The sequence below is a fragment of the Ochotona princeps genome, chromosome 21 (genome assembly GCF_030435755.1).
Source record: "Ochotona princeps isolate mOchPri1 chromosome 21, mOchPri1.hap1, whole genome shotgun sequence".
NCBI classification, from domain to species: domain Eukaryota; kingdom Metazoa; phylum Chordata; class Mammalia; order Lagomorpha; family Ochotonidae; genus Ochotona; species Ochotona princeps.
This window is the reverse complement of record NC_080852.1, coordinates 13817450-13837181: the sequence shown is the minus strand read 5'-3', so window position 1 is coordinate 13837181 and position 19732 is coordinate 13817450. Positions and strand designations below refer to the sequence as shown.

Below are 19732 nucleotides of genomic sequence, written 5' to 3'. Positions count from 1 at the left end.
GTTCCACTGCAGGTGATACTCATAATTCTGAGAGCCAGAAACAACTCAATTGTCCTTCAATTGGTGAGTGGATAAACACAATGTAGTACAACCATGAAATGAGACAGCAACCATATAGATGACACATCGCTGTGAGTGGAAGAAGCTTAAGAAGAAAGCTTCATAGTAAACAATTCCACTGATATGACATAACAGAAAAAAACAAAATTCCAAGAAACAGGAAAACATGGAGTTGCCTAATAGTGGCTATACAGCAATAGGAAGGAATTTTTAGGGCAAATAGCACTGTTATGTGTTTTGTTTGTTTTTTTTGTTGTTGTTGTTTTATTTTTTTCTTCTTTTCTTCTTGTTTTTTTTTTCTTTTCTTTTCAAGGATTTATTTATTTATTTGAAAGGTAGGGTTACAGAGAGAGGGACAGATAGAGATCTTCATCTGTTGGTTCACTCCCCAAATGACCACAATAGCTGAGGCTGGGCTAGGCTGAGCCAGGAACTCCCTTCAGTAATACAACATGGGTAGCAAGGGCTCAAGTACTTGAGACATCTTTTGCTGACTTCCCAGGTGGATTAAGCCAGGAACAAGATTCTGCAAAAAACACTGGACTCAAACCAGTACTCTGACAGAAATGTTGGAATTGCAAGGCATGGCCTGGCTAGCTGTATCACAGAGTCTGTTTTTTGAATAAAGTAAGCAGTAGGAACGTGACTGTATGCCAAAAGGAATAATTTTCAGTATATATAAGTTTTAAAAGGAATAAAATTAACTTCAAACAATTGTGATGTCAACACTTGTCAAAGACACACAAATTCACAAAATTTACTTAAACCAAAGGCATTCTTAACTACAAAAAATATTTTTATTGATAAGATGTTGGGATGTGGCTATTTGCAAATCAGTGAGTAGCTTTTCTTTTTTTTTTTTTTTAACACTTTCTCACTAGTTGGTGAGTAAAGCAGTTCAATCGGTACTTTGGAAAGTACAAATACAGGCAGCTCAGCTTCTGTACCAGGGGCTTCAGTGTTCTCCTCTGCCTACAGTAAGTCAGAAAGCTGCTATAGAGAGCACACATCTTTATGGAGAAGCTGCAAGTTCCCAAAAGCTTGATGCTTTCCTGTCAAGGAAGAGGACTGTAAGAATATCCTGGCTGGTTGCCCTGTGAGTTGCACTCTAATCTACTTTTGGGTAAGTGCCACACTAGCAAACACTCCTTTTGATATCCACCGACACTGACATTCACCAAGAAGATATTACAGGGTCCTAGGAGATGCTAGCAGGGATTAGCATTGTGGCTCAACAAGCTAAGCTTCTGCCTATAACCTTGGTCCCACATGAACACTGGTTCTTGTCCTGGCTGCTCTATTTGCAATCCAGTTGCCTGCTAAGGATCCTGGGAAAGCAGTGGGTTCTTGGGCCTTGCCATCTGTTTGGGAGAACCAGATGCAGTTCCTAGTTCCTGGCTCTCTGGCTCCTGGCTTTGACCTGGTCAACACCCAACCATCATGGCCACTTGGGGAGTAAACCATTGGATGGAAGATCACTATCTCTCTTCCTTTTTCACATTACTGCCTTTGAAAAAATAAAATAAACCTTTTTTTTTTTTAAAAAAAAAAGATATTACTACTGCCTTTTTACTGTCACTGGAACATTCACTAAGCTCTCCCCCTTATTTCTTTTTATCACAAAAAATGTACAGCCAAAAAAAAAACTATGTATAAGTTTGAAAAACTTTTTGAAACAAAATAAACTCCTTTTTAATTCCATTTTTCCATGAACTTTTTTGAAGGACTTTATTATGACAATGCTAAGACACTAAGCAGAACATTCTAATTGCAATTCATTTTTATCAACTCTCTGGCAAGCCCAGGAGAAGCTCATTTTGCTTCTAGTGTTGGGGGAGCAAGATATCTAGATCTTGACCCTACAGCACATATTTACCTCTCTCCTCCTGGGCTCCAGAGCCTATTTTCTCAGCCTCTTAGAGGTGTCCTTCTATACAGCCCCAAACCTCTGGCTCATCTGCCTACCAAGGACACGCTGAACACCCATATTACAAGCAATTCAAAGCATGAAATGAAAATTGATGCTTTCAACTCCTGGAACGATAAAAGTGGGAAGCTGCCGGAAACTCTGTGTTCCCTCATTTTCCATGTCAGTTTTCAAGAATACAGACAGCAGCATGTTTCATGAGATAAGAGCATGCACTCACAGCACAGTGCTCCTCCCTTAATCTGACCCCATTAAGGCACAGCTTTTGCAGCAAAAGGCAAATCTGGTAGGGTTGTATTAATAACAGAAGAAAAAGACACATCTTTCATCACCAACACTAACTGGAGTAAGGGTGATAAATTACCCCCAGAATGTAAAAGGCACATTAAAACAGCAATTTAGGGCCCGGCGGCTTGGCCTAGCGGCTAAAGTCCTCACCTTGAATGTCCCGGGATCCCATATGGGCGCCGGTTCTAATCCCAGCAGCTCTACTTCTCATCCAGCTCCCTGCTTGCGGCCTGGGAAAGCAGTTGAGGACGGCCCAATGGTGGGAGACCCGGAAGAGGTTCCAGGTTCCCGGCTTTGGATCGGCGCGCACCGGCCGGAGCGGCTCACTTGGGGAGTGATTCATCGGACAGAAGATCTTCCTCTCTGTCTCTCCTCCTCTCTGTATATCCGGCTTTCCAATAATAATAAATAAATCTGTAAAAAAATATGACTATAATACTTTATTTACAAAGGCAATGAGTCAAAGGTGGCCTCAGGGCCAGAGTTTGATCACTTCTACAGTAGATGGCTGCCAGAGGGATTTTCAAAAATACATGGGACCATATTACTAACCTGCCTAAGCAACTCCCAAAGCCCCACTGTCCTCAATATAATATCAAAGTTTCTTCGCAGGACACTCAAGCATCACTTTACGTCTCCCTCCCTCCCTCTCTTTCTCCCTTCCATTTCTGACAACTGGACATTCAACACCAGCAACTCCATCCCTGCCAGCAGCATCAACTTCTATTCTTGGATTTGTACATGCATGGAATGTGCCAACTGTCCCTTGGGCAATCTCTTTTTAGTCTGACTCCTCTTCTATTACTTTCCTGGGCTTGAATTCTTGACAAAGTTAGACTAATTTCTCTGTTGACTAAACACCTTTATATGTTCTTTTACAGGGTATAAGACATTGGGCCATATCAGCAATTTATGTGACCCTCTACACCTCCACCAACTCTATAGAGGAAAAAACACCCTTCCATCTTCAGGACCTAGCATATATAGCTCACAGCTGGATCATACAACTATTTCTTTGATCAATTAATTTAAAAAACTTTAAAGTTTCCATGTGGTGCCCATGCAACCTTGTATAATGTTAAGAAAATATGAATTCACTTTAATGATCTTGGTTGTGCCAACTATTTTAATTCAACACTTGCTATGAAAACTTCACCAAGTGTCAGAATGAACTGTTCTTTTTCAGGCTGAAATAATTCAAACCTTCTCACTTTAAAAGATATGCACTTTAAAAAAAATCACTAGTTAGCTATCTCCCTCATTACCAACTTGAATTAACCAGTGAACAATGCTGAATACGCTACATTCTCTTGCAGAGAGCTACCTCCTCAGGCAGTTACTCTGTCCAATTAAGGTGACCTATGTCACCATTGTGCCATGGTAGACAAATCTTGAGAGTAGGACAAACTGTTCCATTTTCCAGAATGTGGACAAAACTCCTATGTCCAGAGAATATAGGAGCTCACAGTAAAAAACACAGGTGTGTGGCTTTTCCCATTTCAAACCAAATAAACTTTTAAAGACTGATGACATTCAGTTTTGGCAAAGCTGAAGGGAAACAAAAGTCCTTGCACATGTGGAAAGGAAGGTAATCTGTACTGTTTAAATTCTAGAATAATTTAGAAGTATTCTGCTCTTAGAAAGTAAACTTCCAGTTTACTCCACAAAAAAGATTCCTAGGTGGGCCCAAAGCTAATAATCACATACACTTGTTCTTTTCAGCATGGCATCTTTGTTAATTTCATGGTTTCACACAGTATCAATTTTTATTTCAGAAGCACAGAGAAAGACAGATACAGAGACAGAGATAGTGATCCCCTCAGCTGACTCACTTTGTGAATACTTGTAACAGTCAGGACTGGGCCAAGCCAAAACCAGAACATTGGGAACTCAATCCAGGTCTCCCATACCACTGCCAGGAGCCCAATTACTTGTTCTACCATTGCTGCCTCCCAGTGTGCATGATAGCAAAAATCAGGAAAAGAAACCTGGGTATTTCCATGTGGGGCACGAACATGTTAACCACTGAGCTATCTGCCAGCCCCTTAATATTATCTTTAACAACCATAGACTGGAGGATAAAATTGGATATACAGCCAAGTCATCCCTGACAACCATACTCAATAAACAGACTTCCTGACAGATTTCTTCCTTGTCCAACTCACAAAGTCCACAATGAAACTCCAGAGCATAAATTAAAAGATGACTCACACTCAGCCTCTCCTACTGAGGCAAATGGCAATGCCATCCTTTCAGATAATCTTCCGAGTCTACTTTCAAAATCTACCCAACGACTCTGGGTACTGCTACTACAGTTGCTCTGGACTGGCCAGCAACATCTCACAGCAGGAATGGAGATGAGGGTTTCCTCACTGTGCTCTTTGCTTCCACTCCTCCAGACAACCTCAACAGGCTACCCACCATGAGGCTCTGCATATGCTAATTGAGAGCATATCATTACTCTCATCAAGAGCCTGTAACTGCTTCTCCTTTCAATCTGAACAGGCAGGCAGTGTAGCATAGCCATTAGGAAGCCGCTTGAGACACTCTTATGTCAGAATGTCTGGGTTCGCCTCCCATCTCCGCCTCCTACTCTTGTTTCCTGCTGGTTGCCACCCTCTATAAAACAGCAGGTGATGCCCCAAGAACTTTGGTCCCTGCCATCCAACTGGGAGACCTTGAAGCTAGAAGCTCCAGTGTAGCCTAACTCATGGTTTGGATATTAGGGGCACTTGGAGAGCAAACCAGGAGGCAGAAGGTATCTCTGTCACTCTTTCCAACAAAAATAAGTAAAATTAAACTATAATGTGTAGCATGATCAGTCTGCTCTCCTTTGTACTCTGACTCTCGTTGTACGGTTCAATCTTTGCTATTTCTCTTTCAGTTACAATAACCGCCTTGCTATCACCAGAAAATCCAAGTCTTGCTTTTGCTAGAGGGCCCAGGTATGTACTAGGCTCTCTCTTTTAATCATTCAAGTTCTTACTACATACCACTTTCAAGAGAAGTCTGCTCTGACTCCATGAGAGTCCTATGTAAAACCCCAATGTGGGGTATCTGGTGCAGTATTAAGACACTGCAAGGGATGATATTTCATATTAGAATGCCTGGGTTTGAATGGTGGCTCCACTTCTGATTCCAGTTTCGTTATTGTGCACTGTGGCAGACAGCAGAAAATGGCTCACGTAGTTGGGTCACTGCTACCCAAACGGAAAGCCCTGATGGAACTCCTCCAGGCTTCTGGCTTCAGCTGCGTCCAGCTCCAGCTGTGGCAGGAATTGGGGTAGTGAAGCAGTAGTACCAAATGGAACTTTTCCTTGGCGTCTCAGCTTTCCAAATAAGTAAACATAGACAAAACTTCAATATGTAACTTTAAACATGCGATCTCCGCACTCTTGACCCTGAAGTCTGCTTTTCCCCTTGATCTCATTTATTTATTTACTTTATTTGTGTTTATTGTCTGTCTCCTGTGGCGGGAACATAAACTTCATGAGAGAGTCTTCATATGTCTTGGATGATAACAAAGAGCACTTGGAGCAGTTTTTAGCACATCAAGATTGCTAAATAAATATTTGCTGAATGAATAAATATATCTTAGGATTCTATCAGCCAATCTTAGCATGTGGTGACTTAATAAATGGGAGTTGTACTCATTATTAGGGAGAATGACAAAATCAAATATGTTCTGTATGGAAGGGTGCCCAGATACAATGGCAATAAAACCCAGCTTAAAGAATGAGAAAAAGATAGTTCCTGCAGCGTAGTTAGCACTACAAGAAAATGGAACCATTCATAATCACATCATCAGATAAACAGATCAATTACAACTCCCTCTCCCTAAGTGGGACACCATAAGAGCTGTTAGGTACTAAATGGGAGGGGCTGGAGTAGAGCACACTGTGTTATGTCATCTCATCCCTTACTAAAGAGTGCAGGTTTAAGGCCAAATGGTTCTACTCTAACCTAGCTCTTCGCTAATGCGCCTTGGAAGGCAGTGGATGGTAGCCCAAGTACTGTGGTTTCTACTACCTACATGGAAAACCAGAATGGAGCTGCTGGCCCCTGGTCTCTCCCTGACCCAATCTGACTGCTGTAAACATTGAACGGCAAACCAGAGGGTGGAAAATCTCTCTCTCACTCTTTCCAGTCAATCTATCTTACTTTTCATTTTAAAACTATTCATTTGTTTATTTGAAAGTGTGATGGAGAAAGAGGGAGAGATGGAGGGAGCAGGGGAGCTGGAAGATGGATCTGTACCCACAGGGGATGCTGATGTCACAGGCAGCAGCTTTACTTGCTACCCCGTAACAATTGAACAATTGCTCCACTTTAAAAAAAGGAATTAAGTAGAAGTGTTTGTGTTATCATACTAAGATGCCAATTTCAGATGGTTAAATAAAGCTACAGATTAAACAGGACATATAATATGGCACTGTTTTTGTTGAAAGAACGAACTCTTGATGGAGATACATACATATATATATATATATATATTTTTTAATTTATTGCAAAGTCAGATACACACAGAGAAGGAGAGACAGAGAGGAAGATCTTCCGTCCGATGATTCACTCCCCAAGTGACCACAACGACGGGTGCTGTGCCTATCCGAAGCCAGGAGCCAGAAACTTCCTCCAGGTCTCCCACACGGGTGCAGGGTCCCAAGGCTTTAGGCTGTGCTCGACTGCTTTCCCAGGCCACAAGCAGGGAGCTGGATGGGAAGCGGGGCCGCCAGGATTAGAACCGGTCTTCATATGGGATCCCGGGGCGTTCAAGGCGAGGACTTTAGCCACTAGGCCACAGCACTGGGCCCTTGATGGATATATTAAAGTGAAAGTTTAAGAAGAAAAACTCCTGGGGTGGCATGTTGGCTCAATTGGCTGATCTTCTACCTCTAAGTGATGGCATATCACATTGGCACCAGTTAATTTCCTGCCTGCTCCACTTCCCATCCAGCTCCCTGTCTGTAGTCTGAGAAAGCAGAAGAGGATTGCCCAAAGCCTTCAGACCCTGCACCTACATGGGAGACTCAGAGAAAGCTCCTGGCCTCTGAGTTCAGATCGGCTCACCTCTGGCCAAATCACAGCCATCTGGAGACTAAACCAGCAGATGGAATATCTTTCTTCCTGTCCCTCCTTTTCTCTGTACACCTGCTATTCCAATAAAAACATATAAATCTTAAAAAAACAAAAAGAAGGAAAAACTCTTCACACCTCTTCCTCTCTCTCTTAAGTAAATAGTTACTTACGAGGTGAGAATGAGAGTGAATTATATAGCTCTATACTGCATTATTCCATTGTACTTGACTTTTTCTGGTAAATCAGTCATGCTGACTTCTGTTTTGAGAACCACATTAATTTTTTGGAACAAACTTTTCTCAACTAAAAGACTTCATTTTAACTAATAATTTCTACCTTACTCCCTATTCCCAGAGCTTATTAGGACTAAATTAGCACGGGTTCTAATACAAGCTCCCGGAGAGCATATGGGTTTTGTTAGTTTTGTTCATTGTACTGTTCTCACCAATGTTGGAAAAAGTGCTTGGCACACAGTAGGCATGAAAATATTTGTAAAATGACTCATTTCCACTATGAGATCACCTTTAGGTAAGAAAAGAGGTAATAAAGTAAAGGACCTGAAAGCCAGTAGGAGACACGGAAAAGGCCTCCATAAACTGGAGTGTAAAATCTCATTTTAAAAAGGAGTGGGAGGGGAAATGGGGAGGGGCTCAAACATTTACAGGCATTTTGTTTCCCCTTCAAGTTTCTATATTTTTTTTAAGCAGCTTTACTTGGCATTGCTCCACAATTAATTAGAAAATTATGGAACTACTTTACAGACAAATTCCTACAATTGTTAAAAGAGCTGTATATTCCCACTAACACTATTCCCAAGTGAATGAAAGTCTGTTGGGGTCTGGGGAGGATATGTAATACTAAACTGGAAAGAACAGATACTCTCTTTTTAAAAAGATTTTCCATAGACCTATACTCATTGCTTTGGTAACAGCAGTGCACTGTTGAAGCAGTTCAGACCTCATCATGAGTGGTTGACATTCTAGATGAGTCCACTCATTCAAGTATTTACTGAACACATGTTGTGTGTTAGACATTGTGCATAGTACTGGGATGTAGAAAAACAAATACCAAAAACCTCCACAAAGTGTTACACCTCATAGACTGAAATTAAATGCACTATACTTTGTTCGGCCCTTTCAAGTCAAACAACCATAAACATTAAAAACTTCCAAAATCTTTTCATTGAGGGATGCTTGGCTTATGAGTCATTTTTAAAGCCCAAGGCACTCCTTAGCATTCCTGCCCTACTTATTCTCATTTACTCTTAAGCCCTTGACAAACATTTGGATGAAAGTTAGGAACCTTTCCCCATTGTGTTTTTATGGTTGGAGCTGTCAGCTTAAAAAGTAAAGTGATATCAAACTTCTTGGAAGAAGAAACAAATATTAGCAAGAAGAGCTCAAGGATTGCATTAGGAGAATAAAAGCCCAGTTATCTAGTGGCCATTCAATCATCAACTCACCAAGTTCCAGGGAAGGGAAGGACTTCACAGGGCCATTTTTCTTAATATGGAGCCCCTTGAAAATAGATCTAACAATGAAAACTGGCACTATTTAGGCGGTTTCCCTGGTTAGCCCAAAGTATCATGCAGGTGTCCCAGAGGCCACCGATGGCAGAAGCTTGTCAATAAGAAAAACCTGGAAGGTCAGCGATGGGAAGATTTGCATTTAGTGTTTTCAACACTTCAAAAGTCTTGAAGTCATCCCTAGCAGATTTGCTGTCAGAGAAAGTAACAGAGTTATTGAGTTAAGACCAGCACTGCTGCTGTCTCTCCTCACCAGACTCCCCCGGAAAAAAGGCAAAGAAGAATTTAAATAAAAGCTCTGACACTCTGACAACCTTCCTGGTGCCAGAGGGTGTCAGTGTGACTGCAAAAGATGTGCTTCTACTCAAATATTTGGGGTCTGATTAGCAACATAAGTAGCATTTTTAAAGGAGTAAATATGTTGAGAAAAAGTTGAAGTTTGCTATGAACACATGGTTGCAAAGGAAAATAGAGTGTTTTGATTGAGTTGAGTCTTTTCATTTAGCTTATTCTTACACTATCATCTCTATATTCACTGTTAACTTAAGAAATCTTTCTACCTTGCATTCTATCTGTTTCCCAACTTAAAATCAACATCAAGTAAAAACAGGATTCAACATACTTAATGCAACCATTAAATAGGCAATCTCAGCTGATATTCCATCAGCTGCTTTAAATGTTATAGCAGGGGAACATGAGAAATTACAATTCCATTTTTGACTGGTGTCAGTTAATCACGGTGTTCCTCTATAACCGTGGAAATGTCACACTCATACTCTCTCCCATTTTTCCTGTCCTCTACTGTCCATTCACACTCAAGCATTAATGGAAGCCACCAGTGACCTCTTCTTGTCCTGTCTTGCTAGTTTCAGTTGCAATCTTTACTTCTCTGCTGCTTTATTCCTGGGTACAGCAACTGTTACACGTAACAAGATCTACAATTGTGTATCACACACACAGAGTCCTAGCTGTTGGGGAGGAGGGATGGACCAGAATGGGTCAAGAAGGATTTTTCTATCAATGAACCACAATACAAAGCTGTTAGCTTTGACAGCATTGGGGTCAAGGCTCCAGGGGACATACCACAGGACAAATCATACACTGTGTCCTCTAGCATAAGGAGCTGAGGAGGTGTCTAGGCTCCCAGGGGATTGCTTTCCATAACAAACACAACTGGCCATGCTTTTGCTCAGCCTCACATGTAGAAGTGGATAACACAGTCATCTAAAAGCCACACTGATTTCACATTTGTTTGGTATGAACCCGCCAAAACCCAACATCAAACCTTTGAGCATGTCTTTTAAGCACTGCCACAGAAATAAAACTTGAGATATGCAACCTAAAAAAGCAACTTACCAGTAACCTTCAGTGCCTAACTGAACAGGGACCTGAGGGAGGGAGAGAAGGTTGGGGAGGAGTGTCCTCCACAGGAATCCTTTCCTAAAGCAAAAGCAGAACAGGCACAGTGAGAGGTAAGGACAGCCGGCTTCTGCTTGCTCAGTTGAGAAATGGAGGAACTGGGTTTCCGTGGCTACCATGAATCTGCTGAAGCTTTCAACAGCACTGAAATTCACTGGGGAGTGATGAGCTGTGCCTTGCTGACGAGTTTCGATGCAAGTTAGATCACGAAAGAATCTGAATGGGTATTCAATCAATACAGGCTTCCCGAGTGATCATAAAACAGCAATTTTCAGAAGGTATTAGCATTCTAGACAATAAAAGACGAGCTTTTCTCAACTAAGATATGCATTTATTTTCCAAGAAGCTGAAAGACAATGCTATTCTGTGGGCTACCACAACTATACATATAGTTCAGTTGCACCGTATACATACCATACTTGAATCTTTTCCCCATCAAAACTCAAAACACTCTCATCCAAAAGCTTCCAGTTTAATCCAAATCCTCAACAAATATGTCCGAACCTCTTGAAAACATCAAATATAGGAGGAGGAATACAACAAACAACAAACCACAACAAAAACCAGAAAGCCTGGCATGGCCAACACATGCTTCTTAAAAAGTCTCCTAAGGGATTCTCAGCGTGTGGGGTCCTGAGCACTGTCCACTCAAAGGGCACCCCAAAACCAACCCTTATAAAAAAAGCCACTCATACCCTGCAACAATTTAGTTCAGACACAAGTTCACTCCTTTTGTGTGGTCAGTAGCAGTCTGGATACTACCACTGGACAAGCCAGCTTGCTTTACACTCCACTGCCCTCCAGGTACTCCGGTCATTTAGTCTTAACATCAGGAAAGAGGAGGGGCCGAACAGGCCAATCAACCCTCCTACCTCTTAAGAATCGCCCCAGCCTTCCTTGCCTGGCCCACTCCCGGACAAGAACCTCAAAGTGCAGGAGACTCTTGTTCTTCTGATGTTCACAGACATGCATGTCTTACCTAGGTTAGACAGTGCTCTCATAAACACACGTTAATTTCCAGGAAGCAAACTTAAAAAGCTCTCACAGGGACATTCTTCCTTTGAAAAACGGAGTCAAGGGGAGGGGGTGCCTCGCAGTTCATCCCTTCCTCATTTTCCCCAGGCAGCTCGCCAAGCCCTCCCAAGTGCAAAGGCATCTGCCCACTGTGCCCGCCAGGGACCAGCAGCTCTGGCGGTACACCCCCACCCCCTCAACACCCCGCCTTTCCCCAAGCCCAGGCGATGGAACAATGCTGCAACATACACTGACCAACACCTGCTGGAGCTTATTAATATGCACGGGGACGTACCCCTGCCCTGCACACTGAGCGGGCTTTCATCTCCTCCTTTACCATCCATCAGGAACTCATTCCACCGCCCCCCTCCCCTGCCCGCCCCCAGTCCCCATTCAGCCGAGCCCCTCGCTCCCAAAGCCCAGGCTGACAAGCACACTTTGGAATGCACTTCATTAAAATTGAGCTGCCCGATTCCAACCTGCAATGCGGAGGAGGCAGTACAAAGCGCGCGCCACACTTCCTCCACCATCCCCTTCAAAAGCCCCATTGTTCGCCAGGCATCTGCTCCGGAGCCTGGCCTCTCCTCTACCCACTGACCCTTGATTTTTTTTTTCCCTTCCCTCCCCCTCCCCCGCCCTAGCGGCCGGGCCAAACGGGTCTGCCCGGTGAATTAAAACACAGCAGCCTCAGCCATCTGGCCCTCCCAAGCTGGCCCGCTTTCTCCCCGCCCCGCCTTCCTGGTCCACACGCCCCACACGGCACCTTCCCCTCCACGGATGTTCCCACAGCCCGAGCGCAAACCTCCAGGTGGCCGGAGCCTCGCAGCCACCTGCCCGCGCCCGGGCTTCCCCCGGCGGCCGAGCGTTCGAATCCAGAGGTGGGCAGGGGGCAGCGAGGGCTGGCGAGCGGGCGATCCTGGACCAGTCATACTTGCCTGTAAACTCCAGCCCAATCGCCAAGATTAATCCTTTCCTTTGTGAGCCTGCAAGAGCCTCCCACCACGCTGTTCCTCGGCTCTGCAGCGGCTGGAGAGAGGCGGGGGTGGGGGTTGGGGGTGGGGAGGTGGGATCCGAACCCCTTCCTAGGCGAGCTGGGGGCACCGAGGCCACCTGACCACACAGCGGTTTAGCGAGGGCAGAGGCGCAGGAGCAGCTGATGGTGCGAGAAAGGCGAGGAGCTTGCGCCTTTTATATTACTGGCGACATTTCTAACACATGACAACAATTTCCATCTGTATTTAAGCCGCGAGTGTGAAAAAAGAGCATTACATCACAGGGTCCTGGTTCCTAGAGGCTGCTGGATAACTAGGCCAGGGGGGATTAGGGCCGCACCTGCGGAGGGGGCGGGCCCAGCCAACCTCAGCCCACGGGGCGTGTCAGCTTGCAACCCCTCAGGATCCTGGGTGAGGCCCTGGCTGGGGAACGCAGGAATTGGGGTAACCCTACTGGCCACATGCTGGGGGCAGGCTGGGTGGATGAGGACAACAGAAGGTGGGTCACACCGTCCATGGAGGGATAACAGTCATAACTTGCCCAGATCCAGGGACAAGCCTGCCTGGACTCACTTCTACCTCTGCTTCAACTTTGGAAGGATTTTCATAGGTAATAACTCTTAAGTTTGAAATAACTGTTTTCCTGGGAGTTAAAGATGATGGAGAGGTTTAGGATATGAATTTGAAGAATTCTCTTTCAAGGAACGGACACTTCAAGAATTACAGGTAGAAGCTGGTTCAGGACCAAACTGCTCTTAACTGCTTATTTCTGTTCCCCAGCACCACTCATGAAGGATTTGTAGGAGCCTGATGGTACCGATTCCATCCTGCTTCTAGAGAAGTCACCACTGTTATCGGTGGGAAAATGCTACTGAGAGAATTAACAGCTTGGGAAAGACAAGTTGTTTTCCCATGGTCAAATGGTCAACCTCTGGCAATTACTGAAACTAATGCCTTCAGCAAGACAGAAAAGGCCCACTGACTGTCAAAGGAAAGAGGATGTGGGCCCCAGCCTTTCTCAAATCTAAGTGTTAGAGTCACTTGCAAGCATCTTCCAAGAGGTACACACCACAACTGAGCCAGGACGGAGATAAAGGGGCTGGGGGGTGTTCTGAGATGACTACGACAAGAAAGTGGGGGAAGCAAGGAGAGAGGGCAAGACACATTTTACTTCCTGGTATACAGGCAACTCCTGCAGGGGAAAGGCAACACAGGACCAAGATTACAAATACAGAGATGATGACACTTCGGATGGTGGCAAAGTAGTCATAAGGATGAAAAAAGGGTGAGACAAGATGGCAGCACAGCCCTCCAAATGATGTGGTGGCACAAATCTTTTTTTCGAATGCAGCATCAGTGGGATTTGAGGAAAAGATACTTTCTCATTACATTTGCCACACATGGAGAGCGTCCATGTGTGCATGCATTGCACACGGTCTCTCCCAAAACACCTAAGACGAGGAGGGATTTCATTTATCTTTTTTTTTAAGATTTATTTATTTTTAATTGGAAAGTCAGGTTTACAGAGAGAAGGAGAGGCATAGAGAAAGATCTTCTATCTGTTGGTCACTCTCCAAGTGGCCGCAACGGCCGGAGTTGAGCTGATCCAAAACCAGGAGCCAGAAACTTCTTCCCAACTGCCTTCCCAGGTCATAAGCAGGTAGCTGGACTGGAAGTGAAGTAGCCAGGACACGAACCAGTGTGGGATCCCAGTGCATGCAAGGCAATGACTTTATCCAGTAGGTCACTGTGCTGGGCCCGGGATTTTATTTTTAACCCTCCGCTTCTTTGTGGTAACTCAGCACGGTCAACAGAATCAACACTATCCCCAGACTCACTGATTCCAATCCTAGCTCCCCACATTCCAGCTGTATAGCTTTTTTACCTGTGTCCCCAGCTGTTAAAAAAAAAAGTATATAAACCATCCATCTCTTGTGAGAATAACCCATGCGAAGCACCTGGCACCTGATCATACCCGAGGTCAGCAATCATCATTATCATTATGAAAATGATGACCTCTAGGCAAAGCTTCTCAACAAAATGAATACATCCACCCTGGAGCTCAGATGGGCTTTGATTAGCAGACACCAGCACACCAGACCTCACGATGCTTGTGAGAAAAAGTGAACAAGATGCATTAACATATTTGCCTGCTTGCTTCTCAACTCACATCTACTTCTGGGAAGATGAAAAAGCCTCATGAATAGAATGCAAAGTGTGAGCTGAACATTTTTAGATTGAGAGAAGCAATGAACTCCAAGGAATAATGTCTTTATCAACCACATATATGTAAGACCCATGAGCATTTACAGCTTCCCCCTCTTAGTTCTCAGCTAAAAGCAAAGCAGATATCACAGGAAACTTTCAGAAGCCTCTAGCCACAAGCTAATGCTGAAAAACGGATTTTGTGCTTTATTAGTTTTCCTCCAGAAGATGATTGTTCAGGACAAATTAAATTGCTCTTTTGCAAGGAAGCTACACAGAGACAAGGGAAAGGAACAAAATACAAAAGCCATTCTCTTTATGAAAAAAAAAAGGGAACTTTTATTCAATAAGTATTCAAGGATGTAGCTTTCCAATCTTCAATAGAGGGAGAAAAATAGCCCTCATTTGGTTTGGAAATATCCATAACAATAACAAATTATTTTTCATCAGACCTCCAAAGATCAGGTTTCTCTATATGCAAGAGAAGCCAAAGGAAAAGAGACAGTGAAATCCACTCTGTCGCAGACACCAAGACTCTCGGACACTGTTAGGGTCTCTGGCACAAGGCAGGAGAGATGCTCATTTGCATTTTTTCTGGGCCTTTTTAAATGAGGCCCACACACATCAAACCCTACCGGTCCAAAGCTGGCCCCCTTCAGGGCTGCCTGACTTCTAGGGCTCCCACACAAGCTATGCAGGATTTGGAGAGTAGAGATCCAAGTGGCAGTGAGGTAAACACTTCCTTCCCAGCAATCCTTACCAAGTTGGGACAAAAGAGGCAAGAATCTTGCCCCTCAAAGACATTCAAATAGGAAAATATTCTGCAATGAGATCAAGTAAATGAGGAGGTAGAGAATTGGCCATTTAGGGGATAGTGGGGCTGTGGGGTACAGGGTACACCATTTCCAAACACTCCTGGGGGCTAGTGTTGCAACATACCAGTTAAAACCTACCACCAGCATTGCTAGCATCCCATTGGGCAACCATTTTTGTTCCAGCTGTTCCACTTCTAATGTAGCTCCCTGCGTATAGCCTAGGAAAAGCAGTGAAATTGTTACACAGAAGCAAATGTAGTTTTCAATGGAGACATGAGAGAGTAAGAGAGATAGAAAATGAATTGATCATAATATCTACCCATGTAGCTATAAAAATAAAAAATGAAATATCTTTTAAAAATCAGAAAATCCAATAAATATTGCTGGAAAATTCAATATCTGCATGTAGAAAGAATGAAGTAGGGACAGTGTGCCAGCAGTGCGGCGTAGCAAGGAAAGTTGCTGCCTGGCCAAGTCTGGCTGTTATGGTCATCTGGGGAATCAACCAGTAGATGGAAAGTTTGCTCTCTCTGTTTCTCTTTCTCTCCTTCTCTCTTTTTTTTTTCTCTCTCTCTGTATCTCTAACTTCCAAATAAATACATCTAAAAAAAAATGAAGTCAAATCCCTGCCTCATACCACATACAAAAGTGAACTCATTACAGATCTAAAAGTAAGACCTAAAACTATAGGACCCGTAGCACAAAACAGAAGAGTCAATTCTCAGGATTCTGGGTTAGGAAAATGATACCAAAAGCACAAGAAACAAGAAAAATTAGATAAATTGAACTATAGCAAAATTCATAGGTTTCGTGGGGAGAGAAATTGAAAAGATAGCCCACATTGTACATGCAGAATATATCAAGACTACCTAAAACTAAGCAACAGAGATACAAAAAAAGTTTAAAAAGATTATCTTTGAGGCAAGGAGCTTGAATAGAAATTTCTCGTAAGACAACACACAAGTGGCCAATAAATATGAGATGAGTTTGACATCATTTGTCAACAGGAAAATACAAGTTAAAACCACAGTGAGGTACAATTTCATACTCACTAAGAAGGAAATAATAAAAACACAAGCATTTGCAAGTACCTGAAAATACTGTGACAAATATTAAAAAGTACAGCTATATTAGAAAACAGACAGCTTTCCAAAAAGTTAGTTATTATATAATTCAGCAATTTCATTCTGTCATATACACCAAAGGGAATGAAAACATGTTTATACAGAAATATGTACATGAATATTCATAGCAGCTTTATTTGTAATAGCCAGAATGTAGAAACAACTCAAGTGTTCTTTAACTGATGAACAAAAAATGGCATAATCATAAAAGAATATCACTGGATAATAAAAAAGAAGGAAATAACAACATGTGCTACAATATGGATGAACCTTGAAAAGAATATGCTAAGTAAGAGAAATGAAACACAACCATGTACAGCCTAATTCCATTTATTTAAAATGCCATGCCACAATAGACGAGTGTATATTGACTGAAACTGCTGAGCGTTTTGAATGTTGGGGGGGAAATAGTATATGACTACTAATGGGTATGGGGTTTCTTTATTGGGTGATGAAAAAAAATTATATATATATTCCTCCTGGTACTTGTAATAGATTAGTTTCAGGACTTCCCCCAAATAGCAAATCCACAAATGTTCAAATCTCTCATAGAAAATAATACATGACAGAGAAAGAACAACATTTCAAATGATTGACTTAAAACTATACACACATATGTGGAAAATGAAATTAGATCACTGCCTCTCACCATATGCAAATATGAACTGAGGTTGGATCAGAGACCTAAACGTAAGACCTGAACATCTGAAACTTAGAATATAGAGAAAACACTTCGAAGCATTGTTGTAGGCAAGATTCTGAAAGAACAGGCAACAAAAGCAGAATGAGAGAAATGGGATTCTACCAAACTTGGAAGGTTCCAAACAGCAGGGAAGCAATCAATACTGGGAAGAGGTATCTGACACAATGTGAGAAAATATCTGCAATCTACTTATCGGACAAAGAATTCATTTTCCAGAATATATAAAGAATATAAAAATAAACCTCAAAAACAAAACAAACCACAATCCAGTTAAGAAGTGGGTCAAGGACCTGAAAAAAAGTTTCTCAAAAGAAGTACAAATGGCCAGCAAATACATGAAAAAATACTCCGTAGCATTAGCCATCAAACACAGATCCAAACCACAACATGATACACCCCGTTAGAGTGACTACAATTAAAAGAAAGTAACAAATACTGACAAGTATATGGCAAAGAAGAGAACTCTATACATTGTTCATAGTAATGTAAATGAATACAGCCACTGTGGAAAACAGTATGGAGGTGTCTTTAAAAACTAGAAACAAGTCCAACATGACCTGGAAATCCCTATGCTAGGTGTATCTCCAAAAGACATTAAAATCATTGTGTCACAGGGCATGGCTGCTCTACCATGTCAACAGCAGCACTATTCATAACAGCAAAGATACAGAATAAACAAAACATCCATCATCAGATGAACAGATAAAGAACATGTAGCACATATGCACAATGGTTATTATTTAGTTATAATAAATAAATAAATCCTGTCATTTACAGCAGAACAAATGGAACTGGGAGACATCCTCTTGAGTGAAATGAGCAAACTGAATATGTGAAATCTTAAAAAAAAATCAGAACACATACAATTGGCATGACTACTAGAGATTGAAGGGTACAGGAGCAAAGAGGGGTTTTGGAAAATGGGTACCAAATTGGAGTCAGAACAACTTCAGTCATGAAAATGTTATATGAACAAACAGAAGAAAGGTGCTCCAAACCTCCAGGTACAAGGCAATATCAAGACGTAGAAATGTTGATCTCTTGGATTTGCTCAGGTGATACGGAATAACACACCATAGTCCTTCTGCAGAAGTATTGTTACCTTTTTAAAAGATTTATTTATTTTTATTGAAAATTCAGATATACAGAGAGAAGGAGAGGCAGAGAGGAAGATCTTCTGTCTGTTGATTCACTCGCCAAGTGGCCGCATGGCTAGAGCTGTGCCGATCCAAAGCCAGGAGCCAGGAGCCAGGAGCCAGGAGCCAGGAAGCCTCTTCCTGTCTCCCACACGGGTGCAGGGTCCCAAGGCTTTGGGCCATCCTCAACTGCTTTCCCAGGCCAGAAGCAGGGAGCTGGATGGGAAGCGGGGCCGCCGGGATTAGAACTGGCGCCCATATCCTGGCATGTTCAAGGCGAGGACTTTAGCCACTAGGGCATTGCGCCAGGCCCCAGTATTGTTGATTTTAAAATGAGGGGAGAAATGTCCCCCCTCAATGGTATAACATCCTCATAATAACCTACAGACATTCTTCTGGATATGTTTAATCATCTCTTGATTATTTACACTGTAAATACTAAAAAAATCATTGTTATGCTGCATTGTTTAGGGAATAATGTCAAGGGAAAAAGTCTACATGTGTTCAGTGAGGATGCAACAATCCCAGGCCTAACTACATAGTACATGATCCATGCACTATCTTGTACATATGAATGCATGCTTAAAACAAAGAATGATTATTAAAATGGGTGAATGTGTTTGACATGAATTATATTTCAATAGGAATTTTCAAAAATATAGGAGTAACTAATGATGAAAAAAGATAGAAATGGAGATAGGGGCCTAGTGCAATGGCTCAATGGCTCAATTATCACCTTGCAAGTGCCAGCGTCCTACTTGCTGTCCAGCTCCCTGCTTGAGGCTTGGGAAAGCAGCAGAGGGTGACTGTTTTCGGACCCTGCATGCCTTTGCAGACCTGGAGAAGGCGCTTGTCTCCTGGCTTCAAAAGATCTCAGCTCCGACCACTGTGGCCATTTGGTGAATGAACCAGCATATGGAAGATCTTTTTTCCCTCTCTCTCCTTCTATCTGTAAATATGCATTCCCAATTATTATAAATCAATCTTTAAAAAATATCAATCAAGAGAAAGACCTGCTCTATGAAGGCACTAACGGAATATGAAAGCCTTTGGCAAACATGGATGTGAATGAGCAAGAGGGGCTTTCCCAAAATGTGGGGAAATGTGTAGTATAAAAAATTCAATATTTTCAAGTAATGTTTGAACCAAAATAAAACTATGCTTCACCTTAAAGCATCTCATTGAGTCAACTTATAGAATTAAAAAGGAAGGCATTAAATATACAAAAGAGATTCTTTCAGGTAGGAAAGAATATTATGAATAGCTTTATACCAATCCATTTGAAAATGTAGGAAGAACAGTCAATACGGTCTTGAATTCGCCTTCAGAAGCAGCAGAAAACCTGAAGACTGCAATTCATTTACGCTAAACCAAAGTGGAGGTGAGTAAGGACTTTGCTCTTTCCCTGGTCCTAGCTACGGCGACACGGACAAGAGCACACAGCTGGC

General features: G+C 42.5%; 1 protein-coding gene across 33 annotated transcripts in view; it reads right to left on the bottom strand.

Annotated features, from left to right (window-relative positions):
* Nucleotides 1-19732, bottom strand: part of MAGI1 (membrane associated guanylate kinase, WW and PDZ domain containing 1) — a 602787-nt gene that overhangs the window by 198258 nt on the left and 384797 nt on the right. For 2 of the 33 annotated variants that reach the window (XM_058679206.1, XM_058679203.1), the window contains exon 1: nt 11789-11883. The exons of 28 other annotated variants lie outside the window; for them this stretch is intronic. The gene's annotated coding sequence lies outside the window, so the exon portion shown is untranslated. Of the gene's footprint in view, nt 1-11788; nt 11892-19732 lie in introns of those variants that run through there. 3 more of the 33 variants (XM_058679209.1, XM_058679208.1, XM_058679205.1) reach the window with 3 other exon arrangements.